We start from the raw sequence: 16368 nt of genomic DNA on the forward strand, positions 1-16368 counted from the left end.
TAATACTTATGCAAGTTGGTTTCATTGAAAGCAAATGGTTGGTCTATATTGAGTGAGAGGGATGCAAAAATAAATTAGAGGATTTTCTTGTTGCTACAATGGGAATTTCAGTGGGTTTATATTTATAAATAGTGCCTGAATTCTTTGCATGAATCTGCATAGCAGGAAGATTTGATCATACTTACAGCTGCCGCATTCAGACAAGAAAATGTTTGTTGGTTTTGTTTTAAAAGTAATTGCTTTATTTCTCTGTAGTACAAGCAAAAAAATGTATTTTAAAATAGACTTCCAGTCAATTTCTTAGGAGAAGAGTTGACAGAATTTTTTATTTTATATTTCTATTCTATAATTATTTATTTTTATTTTTATTTTAGGCTATATTTTTGATATAATTTACCCATATCCTTTCTGGTCTATTTATGTCACATGAACCTGTTTCTAAATCCAGCTTTAAACTTGCCTTGGTTAAATGCTATCTGATCACTGATTATGTCTGTGTACCTGTTCTCCAGGTCATTTGCCCTAGGACAATCAGGCACAATGCACTTGGTATCCTACAAGATTTTGCACTTTCAGTCCTTTTAGAAACCTGGCTGAAGTTGGAAGAGACGTCATGAAATCATCCGGTCCAACCCTCCTGCTCAAGCAGGGTCATCTAGAGCACATTGTCTAGTTGGGTTTTGAAAACTCCTTCTGACCTACTGTTGAGCCTGAAGTATTTTAACATTTCTACAGATACTTTAAGGCCATTAACATTTCTTTACAAGAAACCAAAGATTACTATAGGGCCACTTTGTTGCTCACCTTATTTTTGCTCTCCCAACATTTCTTTAATGGTATCTATTTGCGTATAGAGACACACAGCATAAGGAGCTAGGCACAAGATTTGATGTATTAACACTTGAGAAAGGAACCAGTGAGGTGGAGCAAGGCATGTCTTGATCTTGATTCATACTGCCTACTGGAGCAGAGCTGTCTTTTGGGCAGAAACCTGATTGTCCTGCTTTGAAAGACATCCCAGAAGTGACGGAGCAAAAGTGGAGTGTGGAAGACAAAGGCAACAGAATCCTTGAAAGAAACTGGCAGTATAAATATCCCCATAATACAGCAGAAGAGACACAGTAAAACACAAAAGCTAGGACTACCTCCTGCTGCTTAAGAGCCTGAGATCAGCCTGGAATAACTCAAAAGATTCAGCAATGGATTTGAGCCAGAAGTGAGAGTGGTTTCTAGTCTCCAGACTATGTTTGTTAAAAGAGAGCTTTCAGACAGCTTTTAGATTTGATCTGTACCCAGTTTTTAATATCATTTATTTGAACAGTTTTGAATGCAAACTTTGCTTTCTGGTAGTTGAAATAGTTTTTAAAAGAACATTTTGGTATACTATTGAATACTATTTGGAATACGATTATTTGGAATCCAAAACATATCTGAATTTTGGACATTTCCCCACTAGTCTAACAGATTTCATAAACAATTACTACATACCAACAATTCAGTGCTTAACTCTCTGGTTCTTCTGGGTGGGTTCTTGGACAGAGGGGAAAATTTTTTAGTTTTAAGGTGGCTGTGACAAACAACTTCTGATCTGTTGCCAGAAAATTGCAGCATGTTCCTTTTTGGAACTGTCATTCTTTAGGTTATATAGCTTATTATATTTTTTGATAAACAATTTGCAGTTGCAGAAGTGTACAAGCGTAGCCATTAAAATCTAGCTAATATAGAGCAATTTAAGTGTGAGGCTAAAACAGCTTCTGGTTACAGAAGATAACAGGATTGTCCTGTACAAATGGATGTACACCATAAATCTTTATTTTTCCTTTGACATCTTCTTAGTAACTCAATCCCATTTAATGAAATGTGATAGGGACAGTAACACATTTCAGTAGTTATTTCTAACTAGGAACAACTTCTGCAGTATTTCTCTGTTCCTGAACCAAATAGGAAACTACAGTTTCAAGATTGTGTTTTCTAGGTAGCACATGGGAGGCAAGCGATGTGGTGAAGGGGAGATTTAGCTTATTATGGTCCCAAACCACTGAAGGTCAAAACCAGATATTCATTCCTTGGCACAGCACCTGATACAATGAACAGATCTGTCACCCACTTACTAAGAGAATGCTGAAGCATCCTCTGTCTTCTTTTGGATCATTGTCTGCCATTATTTAAATCTCAGCTGCACATTTGGACCCCTTCTAGTGCTCCATGGAAAAGAGGCTTGTTAGTTCTCAGGATGGGAAAGACTGCAGTGATATATTTCTGGCCACTACATATCTACTGTGTTTCTAAATGGAAGTCTGGGAGAAAGTAATTACCATTCAGGCGTGTCAGTATTGTTCTGCCTGCTGTAAGCATTTTTAAGTTGCTGCTAAGCATTTGAATCAAATAGAAACATGAATTCTAGAGCTGCTTTGGTGTAGAGGCATGAGAGGACTGAGAGGAACTAAACCCTGAATTCTCAAGAATCAGGGATTATTGACATTTTCATCTGTTAGTTCTAAAAATCCTTTGGTTGCTATGGCAAGGTAGAATCTTCAGAGGAAACCTCATGGGTTTTTTCCTCCCTACTTGGCTTTCTTTATAGTGGAAGCAAATGGCCTTTACGTAATTTAACTTCCTTTTGCTTGGTTCTTTCTGTCCAGCCTTACAAACCGCAGAAGTCTTCAGCTGAACAAATGGGAAGTCCATAATCTGAGAGCTCTTTGTTCACGATAAGAGGGTCCTTTGTGAGATCATATTAAACATAAATACACAGCGTAAAACAAACTGTCTGAATTATCTCCTCAAATGCATAACATATTAAGTTTGACATTTCTTGCAAGAAATTTTTAGTGGATTTAACAATTAAAGAGAACAAATAAGAAAAGAAGGAAAGGGAGGGGAACTGCAACATAAAAATCAGTCAGAAAAAAAAGTTAGTTAAATAAGCTCTGTTGCAGTTGAATAGATGAATTGTATGAATGAAGTAGCTCGCTTTAGTATCTGGCAGGAGGAAGTTGATCTGCATTACTTTCTCGTAAACAGTATTTAAGGACAATTTAATTGAGAACTTGCTGACGGCTTGGAAGCATAAAAAAAAGAAGTCAAAAATACTTTGAAAATATTTTAGATCTAGAATATTGCAGTGCTTCCATAAAATGCCAGTATTGGTTTGCAAACTGATTTCTCAATCCCTTTGATAAAATCTGAATGCAGTCTTTGCTAACCTTTTTCCATTGGCTTCTATAGAGGAAGAATCTACTATGCCTTCCATTGATAATATGCTGTTTTCTGGAAGAGAGCTGGGTCTGTCCAGATCTTTTCATATTGGCAGCTGGTAATGAGTTTTGACAATAGCAGAAACCACATAAAAGCATACAGAGTTGAGATTCTGTAGGAATAATTTCAGCAAAAGTTGGGAACACAAAGGAGAAAATGAACAGGAGGTTTAGCGCTTAGATGCAGCACATGCATGTTTACTGTATACGTGGGTATTCTAACTGAGATGGTACCTGTTCAGTCAGTGTTTTTACCAGAAAATGAAACAACACCTGATTAATTGAGAGATAAAAAAGACCCACACCAAACTGTAAAAAAGGAATCAATAGTACATGGAAAAGTTCCTAGAGGAGTCTCTGTTTTCTTGGCTCAGTTGTTATTTAATATCTTCCTCTTTAATGAGTAGGAGAATTTAAATCATTTCCAATAAAGTTTACGTAAAACATGGTGTAGTGAAAAAAATAGCCAGACAGATCAGTTATACACAGCAGTCTAGTTCACGTGGTTGGTCTGTACCTTGTATTTTAGTACAGCTGCAGGGAATATTTCACAACTGTGAGCAGAGAACAGTTTTCTAGACAGGAAACTGAATCCCGCAAAGAGCAAGCAGCTCTTTGTGCATTTCTTTTTTTATGATCCATAACTAACTGGAAATAAGTTTCTGGTATACATATGGGATTATTTATGTCTTAGACCACACCTACGTCTGAACTGTTCTCCTGTTTTCTGGGGGTTTCTCCTGTTGATTTGATAATAGGATCTTCTAAACCAAAAATTTACACAGTGACATTTGTGTCTCTTTCTTCCTTCCAAATGTAAATATTTTCATTTTTCCCCATCCTATTTCAGCCAGTACATTGTTCCAGACTCATTCAGCTGTTTCATTTTGCTCGATATCTTGCTCAGTTAAGTATTAGCTTTGCTTCCAAGGTGAAATCAGCACTTTTTTAGAAGTGAGTCCATAACATTTCATTTTTACGGTTGAACCATTAAAATTGTTTTGCCCTGATGGCTTGCACAGAAACAAGACCAAAATCTTGGTAGCTTTTAAAGACCGTCTACTACTAAATGCTGTAGATGCTTGATGCACTGTTTAACAGTCCAGGTTGGATAATCTGACCTTTGTACAATGAGGCTGGATTAATCTGACCTTTGTACAATGTAGCATTTTCTCTGGAAATTGCAACAGAAAAGAAAACTGAAAATGCTGAGTGGACTAGGTCAATGAGAGGATCCCTCTGTCCTAACTACAACATAGCAAAAATGTTATTTTCAAAGACATATTCAGGGCATAATTCAAGAGTCCTGGCAAACTGCTTTGATTCTCCATTTGAAAGTTATTTTGTCTATTAGAAGGGATTGTCAAGCTTATACTCACCAGCTGCTCCACTTTACAATATAACTACAGTGGTGAAATGTGACCTAGCTAATTACATTAGACACCGAGTTAGACATTCTGAACCTCCAGAGCAAGGAGTGTACATCTCTTCATTGCTTCAAAGTTACCAGCTGTTTTCTTCCAAAACTTGTGCAATAAATATCATGTGTGATGGAAAAGGCCATGATTATGCTATTATTAAAACAATGGCTAAAAAAGCTGTGTAGATATTCAAAAGTTAGATGTATAACATTTATATGCTGGGGGCCACCCAGCTGGAAAACAGCTTGGCAGAAAAGGACCGGAGGGTTCTGGTGGACACCAAGTTGAACGTGAGCCAGTAATGTGCCCTTGCTGCAGAGAAGACTAATGGTATCCTAGGCTGCATCAGGCAAAGTATTTCCAGCAGGCTGAGGGAGGTGATGCTTCCCTTGGTCAGCACTGGTGAGGCCACACCTGGAGTTCTGTGTCCAGTTCCGGGCTCCCCAGTATGAGAGACATGGACAGACCGGAGAGAATATAATGAAGGGCCACTAAGATGATGCAAGGACTGGAGCATCTCTCTTATGAGGAAAGGCTGAGAGAGCTGGAACTGTTTAGGCTGAAGAGAACGTTCAGGAGGGATCTTACACATTTATTTGAATACCTCAAGGGAGGCAGTAATTAAGACAGAGCCAGGCTCTTTTCAGTGGTGCTCAGTAACAGGACCAGAGGCAATGGGCACAAACTGAAACACAGGATGTTTCTTCTGAATGTCAGGAAACACTTTTTTCTCTGAGGGTGACCAAGCACTAGCACAGGTTGCCCAGGGAGGTTGGGGAGTCTCCATCCTCAGGGATATTTAAAAGCTGTATGGACATGATCCCGCACAATTGGCTTTAGATGGCCCTGCTTGAGCAGGGGGTTTAGATCAGATACCTCCTGAGGTCCCTTCCAACCTCAGCCATTCTGTGATTCTGTGATTAATTTTGGGGACTGATGAGAGTTCAGTCATTGCATAGCTTGAAAGAAACAGCTACAAATCGTTACCTGAACCTTTACCAGCCTCCTGGCATTACTGCCATGGCCAAGTTATTTAAATAGTTGTAGGACTATTGAACCCTGAGGCTCATGTACATACACCCTAATAAGGCTCATATAGGTGGACCACTCACAATACATCTTTATTTCTTTATTTGCTTTCTCAGTTTTCTTCTTCAGGTCAAGTGGTCTTCAACAAACTCTTCTTTTCACTGCTTTGATTTCCCTTTTTATTCATTCAAGCTGGTTAAACAGAGGCCTCAATATGAGTTTATTTCCTTATTTAACTTGCTGAAAGTAACTGATATTGTTTGTGTGTGCTTTTTTCAACCTGTGCTCCCAGGACCAAGGCATTGATATCATGTTGATCAATTAAACCGACTGGTCTTGCAGTAAGGCTCAATAAGATATAATAATCTCCTAGCACTACTTATTTTCAATGGCTTTCCTCCTCAGGCTCATCTAAGAGGCCCCAATGCCTGGCTTTCTTCCATCTTCACTGCTGTTGTTGGTGATATCATCAGCATATGTGTTCATAATGAGTGTCACAATCAATGTGTGCGTAAAAGATGTATCACATTATTAACAGAGCCTCTGATCAAAAGTACAAGATTGCTGCCGACTTAGTATGTAAAATGAAAAATCTGTAACTGTATGATAGATAACAACTTCTAAGTACTGGACATCAGAAGGTGTTCAGGGAGGAAAAACAACAACTTTGGTTTTCACAGTTGCTTCTGTTTATTTGCTTTTTGCAGTTTACTTAGTGAAGAATGAAAATACCCTGGGTTCATTTTTGCATTTACTGTTTTTAAGCCAATTTCATTTTTAGTCAGTTCTGCAATGTTTTCTTTATAAACATCAGAAAAGGCTTTAATTACTTTTTTAAAAAAATCTCTTCTTGTCATGTGAAAAACCAATTAGAGTACCTCCTGTTAATGATCTTAGTTTTATGAAAAATGATTCCCTTGCCCCAATATTTAATTCACTGGCAAGTAAAGCTGAACAAATTTTGTAAGCTAATATATGTTTTCCCAGACCAACAGACAGGATCAATGATGGACAGAAAATCAGCATCTATATATCAAGACCAAGGAGCAATACATTACGCATCCAGTTTGCAGCAAGTGATATGAAAATAAATAAGGTAACATAAATTAATTTGAAGAAGAAATGTAGAACCCTGAAATCAAGCATATAAGCAAAGTTTATTTTCATCCTTATTGTTTTTAAGTTCAAATAGATAGATCCTAATACTCCTTTGAGATCTGCTGCTAGAATGACTAAAGTAAAGCTTATACATTATCTCTTGTTTTATTATTATTAATATGTTCTTTAAAATTACTTCAGTTTACCTTACTGAAATCAAAGATTATGCAATTACTGCAACTTATTAAACCTACAACTTCAATAATTTTCTGGGAAAATGCATGTGTCAGTATCATGCACAAGTATTATTTAGCTAGATGCAAGAGTGCTAAACAAACGTAATAGAAAAGCAAAAAGTATAGCCATATGGGCTATGAGAATGCTTTGAGGCAGTAATTCTGCTGCTCCTGCCCTTCTGCGTCACTTCAGTATCTGGTGACTAAAACCATATGAAGCTTTGATTCTGAGATTCCAGAGCCCATATGGATATATATATTAAAAAGGAGTTGTTCTAGATGGCAACCGCTTTGATTTCTGAGATCACAAAAGTGAGATGGAAGTGGTGCAAGCAGCAGATTTCCCTGAGAAACTTGGTTATTCTGGACTTAAGCAAGCTTTTTTTGTGAACTTGTTTGTTGTTCTTCATGAAATGAGTATAAGAAAGGTTATCAAGGACATCAGTGGACATCAACACTGAATTTTTGAGTCACTACTAACTCTTGCTGTTTAGAAAAAATGCGAGCTAACTCCAAGGACATCTTACTGTGGAAGAACCAGGTTTATTCCTGAGATTTTTTTCTAAATAATGGCTGCATTCTTGGTCACTGATATAATTTAGGGCTTTACTTAATGTAGGCTGGCAGGAAAAGTACATGAAGGTTGTTAAAATTGGACCTGCATTTGTATTTATGTAGATAGTATTGTGTGTTTATAACCCTCTGATCTTCTTAATCCCTGTACAAACATTTTTCCTCATTGCCTTGGAGGTAATTATACACAAACCATGCAAAATTCCTACAAGCACTGCAGTGCATCTTCAAATCCTCTCAGCAAAGTAGTGTATCTGTTTAAGCTCATTTTTCAATTGTGCACATCTACATATGTCCGAAGCAACATGGCTTAAACATACAAATTAGTCTGTTGGTTCTGTCAAAGAAGCATTTTTTTCAGTATTTTATGTTATCCACTGCTTTGCTGGGCTCTATTATTATTGTCATTTCCTTTGGGAGTGATTGTATAGGAAAACAGGCCTCACTGCTAGAAATTTTTTCTCACATGCTGTAAAATTCTGATCACTATGTACACTCCCTTTCAGTCCAATGGGACCACATACCTCAGTATAGAGCACAAAATTATTTGCTCCTCTTTAAAATTGCTGTTTTAAGAGAGAACTGTGAAGGTTTTTTGTCAAAATGAACCTATCTAGTTATTTCTAATTGCAGTAGAATATAAATTACTTTCTCTGGCCAACACAGTAAGAGAGAAGTGATGAATATTTTAACTTCATCTCTTCAAATGAGAAAATCCATTTTGGAGGAATTGTTCTGTTTTCATTGCATAAATGAATACCCATTCAGACCCTTTGAAGGAGAAACTATTAGGCTCAACATAAACATTTCTGCACTGATTAACACTGCTTCACTTTCTTGCTTAATCTAATAATTTCTTCCATTAAGATCCAAATATGCATACATGAGAACATAAAAATAAACACATATTCTTATAAACATGTAATCAATTCAGTTTCTAAGTCATAACTGCAAATTTATTTAAAATACAGAGTTCTAACCTGAGAGCTGGGAGGGATGATAACTACTTTGCTTAGAGTGCTGAAGGAAATAAGACAGTTTATGCTCAGGCTTTGTGTTTTAGGCCAGAAACATTGGGGAAAAAATAAAATAAAAAGAAAGGAAAGAACATCATATACGATGGTAGAGGGAATTATTTAATTCTAGTTGTGATCATATTGGTGGTGGAAAAACTGACAGGCCTTACTGCTTTGAAAGCATGCGTCTTACAGTCTGCTAAGCATGGGGGGAAAAATATGTCACCAGCAACACTAACTTCCTCTCTGCCCATGTGTTCTACATAAATACAGTAGATGTATATTCTCTGTAGTGCAGTAGGAATAATAGTGGGGAAATTGTCTTTCTAAAAATTTATTTTGAACACGGCAATAAAGTAGGGATCTAATCTCATATCATGCTATGCAATGATATTTACCAGAGTCATGAAGATATACTCTTATGTATATCTTTAAAGAAAAGTAAGGGCATGTAAGAACATTCTTCATTTTAATTTTTATTTAATCAAGACAAAACAGCAACAGACTGTGTAGAAAGTTTCTTTGAATTAACTTGTTAATTCAACTTCTTTTTTGTTCTCTTTTGACAGAATTCTCATCAGTCCAATGGGTAAAACAGAATAAAAAGAAATTGTTCTTTTTTTGAGTGAGTGGAAGTACATGTGGACACTTCTTGTACTAGGTGATACTATGAAAGATAGTAAAGAGCTGGGTTTCAAAGACTCTTTAGCAAGTAAACAATTTTCTTTCTCTTTATGAATTTCTTTTTGTCTTGAGCACTTTTGTCTGAACAAGATGTGCTGTCATCAATAGTCCCTGAGCAGCAGTTAGGAATAATTGAAGCTGCCTGGAGAATGAAACAGGCACTTGATGAACCAATATCATGAGCCACTGATGACTGTACGGTGACACAGGAACTTGCATTCAAGAGGGAATGTGATGGAACATGTCTCTGTATCTAATACCTTCATCCATGTGCTGTCAGTCATTACAGATATCCAGAGAGTTACCACATACTGAAGCTAGGCTGCTTTCTGTGTGAAACCACCAGGATATACGGGTAGCCCACTGTCAAACACACCTTCTATTTAAAATTTTAAAGAATCTTTCAAAGAGAACTTACATGGTCTCAGTTTTTTACTAATATCCTGCCAGAGAAAAACTGGTTTAACATAAGTTTTGTAAAATCTAATTAAAGAAAGAATTAAATTTAAAAAATGAAAAATACAAAACACCTACTTCTTAAATTAGGTTAAAATGTTGGTTATGTTTTGTGATGGAAAAGGTGAGATTAGTTGTAGCAGGGGGGAAACAGGGTCTTTTGGAGACTATAGAAAGGGGAAGTTCAAGTACTAAAATAATGAGATGTCAGAAGTTTCTTCAGTGAGCTGTTAAGAGGAGGCACCGCACAAAGATGTAGATTTTAGATCTTGCACAAAAGGGAAAAAAAACCCCAAACACATGCTTCTGTTGTAGTTAGTATCATTCCTGTAGCATTAGAGATTCTAATGAGATAGAGACAAAACCTTGAGACACCTGAATCCCTTTCACAGATTCAACTCTCTTACTTCCTGGTAGGCTGGCAGGTAAATCTATCTTTTGAAATGTTCACCTGAAATCACATTTTAAGCTGACTTTCCTTGTTCACAATTTCTTTTCTTGTTTCCTTTAATTGCTAGTTTACTTTGCTCTCTCTCAGCTCAGCTCCTGACCTCTTCATTGCTACAGTCTGTCTGGTATTTCCTAAGCAAAATGGGGTGTTCTCCATGCCTCCCAGAGTCCTACACACTCAGTTTCTGGCTGCAGGAAAATGTAATAATGTGGTGTTATGGAAGAAAACTTATTTTACTCTATTCTGAGTCATTGACAGAAATAAAGACTTTATTGTTACAATTACTTGACTTCACTTTTGAGCTACACAGATCTGAAATGAGCTGAAAGCATGAACTATTCATTCCATTTATGAGATGTCAGGAATCAAAGAATATTTTAATGATTTGGTCAAATAACTCTACATTTCAGAACATACTTCAGGTCCCCTAAGGATAATTTAGGATTATATAAAGCAATTGCAATACACATTAAATACGATAATAGCTTTCTTTTTTTCATGCCTTAAACACACAGGGTTGATGTTTCTTTGCTTGGTGTTTCCTTGTAATAAACATTCATGTCTTTCCTAGATTTGTTTGGAAAAAAAATGCAAGAAGGTGCTGCAAAACATCAAAGAAATCTTGTTTTAATTCATTATTTCCTATCTTACATATCAGTCTTCCATATCTTATCAGTTAAAAGTGTGATTTGCCTGGACAGAATTTATATTACAGAGTTTAGGAAAAAACACAGAAAACTTGTTTCACTATATATCCTAAGCAGCCACTCTGGGGGATTTAAAGCAGTGTACAGTGAAAAGCAAATACAATGGCAGCAGATAAAACATATTTTGTCAGGTTATAAGTAACAGAAACAGAAGAAAGTTCATGTATAATAATGCCTTTTTAGTAATCAGTGATCAGTTAACCACATGAGCTCTCTCATTCAGCAAAGTACCTAAACTCACAAATTTAAGCTCAAGAATAGTCCCACTGAAACCAGTCAGAATTACTGACATAACTTTCAAGGAACGTACTTTTTTAGGTTAGATCCAGTAAAGCACTTGGATACCTAATACTTAGATGTGTCATCTCTATGGCTTCCCAAATAGAAGCCAGAACCTCACCCAGAGTTCCCTATAGAGTGGACAAGCCAAGTACCTCCGAATGGGATCTATAAAGGGCATTTCCTATAGCTATGGCAGGAAATCTACAGAGGAATAGGGCTATTTCTAAAATCTCACATTCCTCTGAGGTTTAGGTAGATTCCTCAATTTTCCAAGACAATAATTCCATTCACACAGCATCACGGCTCAGAACGACTGCTTGGATGTAGGAATCTAGCACTAAAAGTATATAGGTAGCTACTTATGTAAAAACATATCTGAAAAAAAATAATTCCTACTCTCCCACATCAAAGAGAGAGAAAACTAGGTTGTTTCTGTTTTAAAATATGGTCAGTGGTAGCAGTAGTGACTTTGCACTGGAATTTCCCTTGTCTTTAAAGAGCTGATCAGTTTTAGTACCTACCTTATTTAAACCTGATCAGGATTAAGAACCTCAAGGAAATCACAGAAGTCAGAACCAAAGTATCTCAGAGAGATACTGGGATGTGGTTCCTTGATTTGGGTTAATGCCATAGCTGAATTCTACTGAAGTCCTTCAGGAATCCCCTTCTCATGTATTCTTATAGTTTCGTTCTTTAAATATGTGATGGGTGATTCATAAAACTTCTTGTTTTACATACACATACATATATGTAATATATATATATACACACACACAAATGTCTTAAGATGACTACATGCTGCTGTGGAAGTTTCAGCCTTCATTTGCATGTCAAAATGAAAATAGATACAACCGTATCAGAAATTATAGCAGAGCAACTGTGCAGAAATACAGAGGAATATTTAAACCAAGCAATCTTTGAATGCCATTTTGGTTCTTTCTATAATCTACTTGCATAGCTGAGACCTTTATTTCCCTTAAGAGGATGTTGAGGATTTCTGTAAATTTAAAATAAACTGTAACTAAAAAAAAAAACCCAAAACAATCCAACCAAAAAAAACCCCAGCCAACAACAACAAAAAAACAACAGTGTAACAAATGGTGCAACTGTGTTTCCTTTTAATTAAGTTTTGCAGCTTCTCATCTGATGTGCAATTTCTTGACTATAATAGAGAGAGTTTATTGCCAAATACTTGGCATGGTTATTTATGTCTTTCCTTCACTCATCATGTAGCCACATGCAGAGGAAAGAAATGATTGGACTAAGGTGGATGTTGAGAAAAATGTGTGTTCATTTGGAAACTTTGGAAACTGAATTTGATTTATAACCCTCACATATCGCTTCTGATTCCATTTCAAAAGCTTTTTTAAATAATTAAACAAATGTGTTTGATGCTGAGGTAAAAAATAAATTTAAGAAGTAAATTTCTGTTTATCCAGAATGAGTGTTAGTAGGTGGTGATTACATGCAAATGATTACTGATTGAGACAATGCAGTCTTAATTGCTGGGTGGAAATGAGTTCTCTGTCCATATCGTGGCTCACATGTCTTTTCTCAAGTTTGTATCTGATTTGAGATTATGGCTTAAAGCAGGTTTCTGAATTCTCTCAAGGCTCACCTTTTCTCTGCTGTTTGCACCTCTTTCCACCTCACAGCAATCATCAGAGATGCAAATTCTGGTGTGTCTTTGATTTAACAGAGAAGGCAAGCTGAGGTTTATAGAAATCCTTGAGACTTGAGAGTTTCCCTTCTAAAATCTATTGGGTTTTAGGGGATATATATAGGAAGAAAAGACAACATAGTGTTTGGCTTAGTGAGGCATATTGGTTTACTGGAAATACTGCTACATTTCTAAGTGTTCAGCTTTAGGGGTAGGTTTTGATTCCTAACCAAAGCTAAACTTTACAACCGAAATGGGGAAATCCAGCTCCTTGATTTTAACACTTCAAACATGGAACAGACCAAATTTCTAAGATTTATTTTGTATCTTACTCTCTTTCTGTTGTACTGTTGTTTGAGGTCGTCGAGTAATACATCTGAGTGCCATTTGCGTTGTACATTTACCATGATTCTTCTGAAGACAGGCTGAACGTCTGAATTCAGAATGTTTTCCATACCAACTTGCAGAGTGGCTGACAGTACTCAGGTCTCAAAATACTGAAAGGCTTCAAACTGTCATAAATTATGTTTGTTTTGGAAAAAGGTGTTTTTATGCTGACATGGAAAAGGAATCTCTATTCAGATGAAGAAATCAATTTTCTACGTCTAAATGTACAACTCCATCTTAGAGTTTTTACATTTAGAACAAGGGATCAAAACCTAAATATACAGAAGATCAAACTGTAGCTCATAATCCTTGCATAGTTTAATTCTGAGACTGCTTATCGATAGGGAAGGCTCAGGTGGGACCAAAGCTTCTTGTGAACTTGCATCTCTGTAGGAAAGAATGGCTGTGGCTAGTGTTGCTGGGTTACTCTGTGTGACCATCTCAGCTCAGCTCTGCCCCAGAAAGGAAAAGGAGTCATCATCATGTGAACCTCTCCCGGAACTCCCCTCCTTTTTTTACCCAGCTCTCTATAACTTGTCTCGTGGCTCTCAGATTTATAAAGATATTTTAGTGTTGCTTGTGTTGTCAGTGTTGCATGGCTAAAACTTTGCACATGAATGGGCATTGTAAAGGCTCATCTGAAGGACAATATATAAATACATTTTGCTTGAGAGCTCTGTATCTCTAGAGGTAATATTTTAAGTAGTAAAAACCTTTCTCCTGACAGATCTTATACTTGTTCCTTACTCTACTACCATATTTATAGGAAAAGGGCATTATATATTTCCTGTTTCTGAGCTGCAGCTTAGAAATTAATCGTTTGCCACATTATAATAATATCGACCAGAAAAGAAAGTGTTTAGCCCAGTCCTGGTACCCATGTTTCAAATCCTGTGTCCCTTTTTTCTACGATTTTTTCCCCTCTGTATCACTCCACTCACGAATTTATGAAACAACTCAGACCTGCACAGTTGCTATTTCCAATATTCCTTAGCAACTTCTACCATTCTAAAAAGTGACCATCATTTGCAAAGTAAAGCTCAATGTGGAAAAAATAGGTAATAGCATGGCAATGAGAGTGTGCTTGACCTGAAAGATCACTATATGTACCTTTAGAGCTCCCTTTTGCATATAGATTTTTTTTTACAATGCCTGTGACTTGAATTCTCAATTCAGTCAGGCATCAAACAGTATGTTTTCTCTTGTTTATGTAAAAAGCAATTACTGAATCTGTGAGGCAGTAGAAATTTTTCTAAGATCTTGATCCTGTAAGGCTCTAATTGCATTGCACAGCCCAGAACATGGTGCTGCCTTTCCATGACAAAAGTGCTGAGTGGAGGAAAGTGTAGATAAGTTTGGAGCACAGAGTAAGAGACCATTAAGAATTAATCTCACAGATTCATATTCAGACTATTCCTCATTTTTCATCTAGTAATTGGCTATCTACTGATAATCTCTCATCTATCAGGGATGATCAAATAGATTCTTGAGGAATGTAAAATCCAGGAAGTCTGTGAGATGGTCAATAACATGAATAGAGATGAGACAGGTTAAAATACAAAACTTCTATACAAAAGTTCTTTTCCATGAAGTAATTAACCTGTGTTCCAAGAAACAGAGGAAGCTACTAACTGAGTTTCAGACTGAAAGCTGTGGGGCTGCTTTCACAGTCTCTGAGGAGTGGCAAATCCCACCATGATGTGATTAATTCCTAGTGCTGGTTTCAGTGACTGTTCAGATGTTTCTAGTACAGCACTTGAGATGTGGGATCCTCTTAAGTGAATCACAGACTCATAGGTTAAAAGGTCTAGTCATCTCACCCATCATTCAGCAAGGATGAGCATGTTCTCAGAAGCTATTCCACTATGTAGCTGGTACCGTAGCAGGATCTTCCTAATACTCAGCTCATTTTTTTCCTGTCTGAATTTTACCACTTCCTCCAGTTGAGTCTCAGGAGGAATTTTTCCTAGTCTTGCTTGGCCACGACTTCCTGCTTGGCAAAGAAATTCTTATTTGGCAAGGCCAAAATCTGTTTCTGCAACCTAAATCCATACCATCAAAATCTGAAATCCTGCAGAGCCTTGCAAAAGAAAAAAAGGGTGAGGTGGAGAAAGGACAGGCTGCTCCAGACTTCAGTGAAAGATATCCCCTTTCTTATTTGAAAGGCCACAAGCAGTGTTACTGGTGACTCATGGCTAAGTCCCACAATGTGCTGTGTTCTTCAGGTAGGCTCACCTCAAGGGACTAGGGACACCACTACAGCATACTGTAGAAGAGGGCGAAGAGATGTACCCAGCTGGTACTTCCACATGATGCAACAGCAAGCTATGTAGAGACATTAGTTCCTGAAAGCCATAGAGGACTACCAGAATGCAGCTGGCCCTAGCTAGTTAGGTTTATCTGCAAGGCTAATTAGATCATATGCAATGCCATACAATTGTGGTTACAATGTTTTCAGGTCTGAAGCAGGTTCAGCTGACAGCAGGCTGGAGCTTTCTTTGCTATTCAGATGTGCAAATACATGCTAAACTGCCTGCTCCCTGAGGAAATAAGAGGACCTCAGTTCTCCCACAAGAGTGTTAAACAAAGCCACCCTGCCATAGGTTCTGTTTCTCTATTTGGCCTAATATTTCGCTAACAGTCTAAGCAAAATAGAGCAACTTCAACACAATTGCTTGAGAGACACCCAGCTCAAGGGGACAAAACTGTCCACTAGCTAATGCACACTCTTGGGAAGGCAGTTGTGGTTGAAGTGGTCATAGCAGGTAAAGGACTTACATGGTGTCTTCCACATCCCAGGCAAAAAACCAGTACAATCAAATACTCTGGTCCTACTCACCCGTAGCTGTGTGTTAAGTCTTATAGCCTTGACTGCATTCTAATTCAGATTATCACAATCTGAATAATTAAGACTGTAACCTATATTTGCAGTTAGAGAAAAATGATATCTCTGTTCTCTGAAATTCTCATACTTAACAATATTGTGCAAAGGATCGGCTCTGCCCTCTACCTGACGCACCCATATTTTGGAAGGAAATGAGTAATCTCTTGAGACATGCAATCTGAATTTCCTCAGACATTCAGTAAGAGTTTCTGGCTGCATGTGACTAG

This window comes from Falco biarmicus, chromosome 7, assembly GCF_023638135.1.
Source record: "Falco biarmicus isolate bFalBia1 chromosome 7, bFalBia1.pri, whole genome shotgun sequence".
NCBI lineage: Eukaryota > Metazoa > Chordata > Aves > Falconiformes > Falconidae > Falco > Falco biarmicus.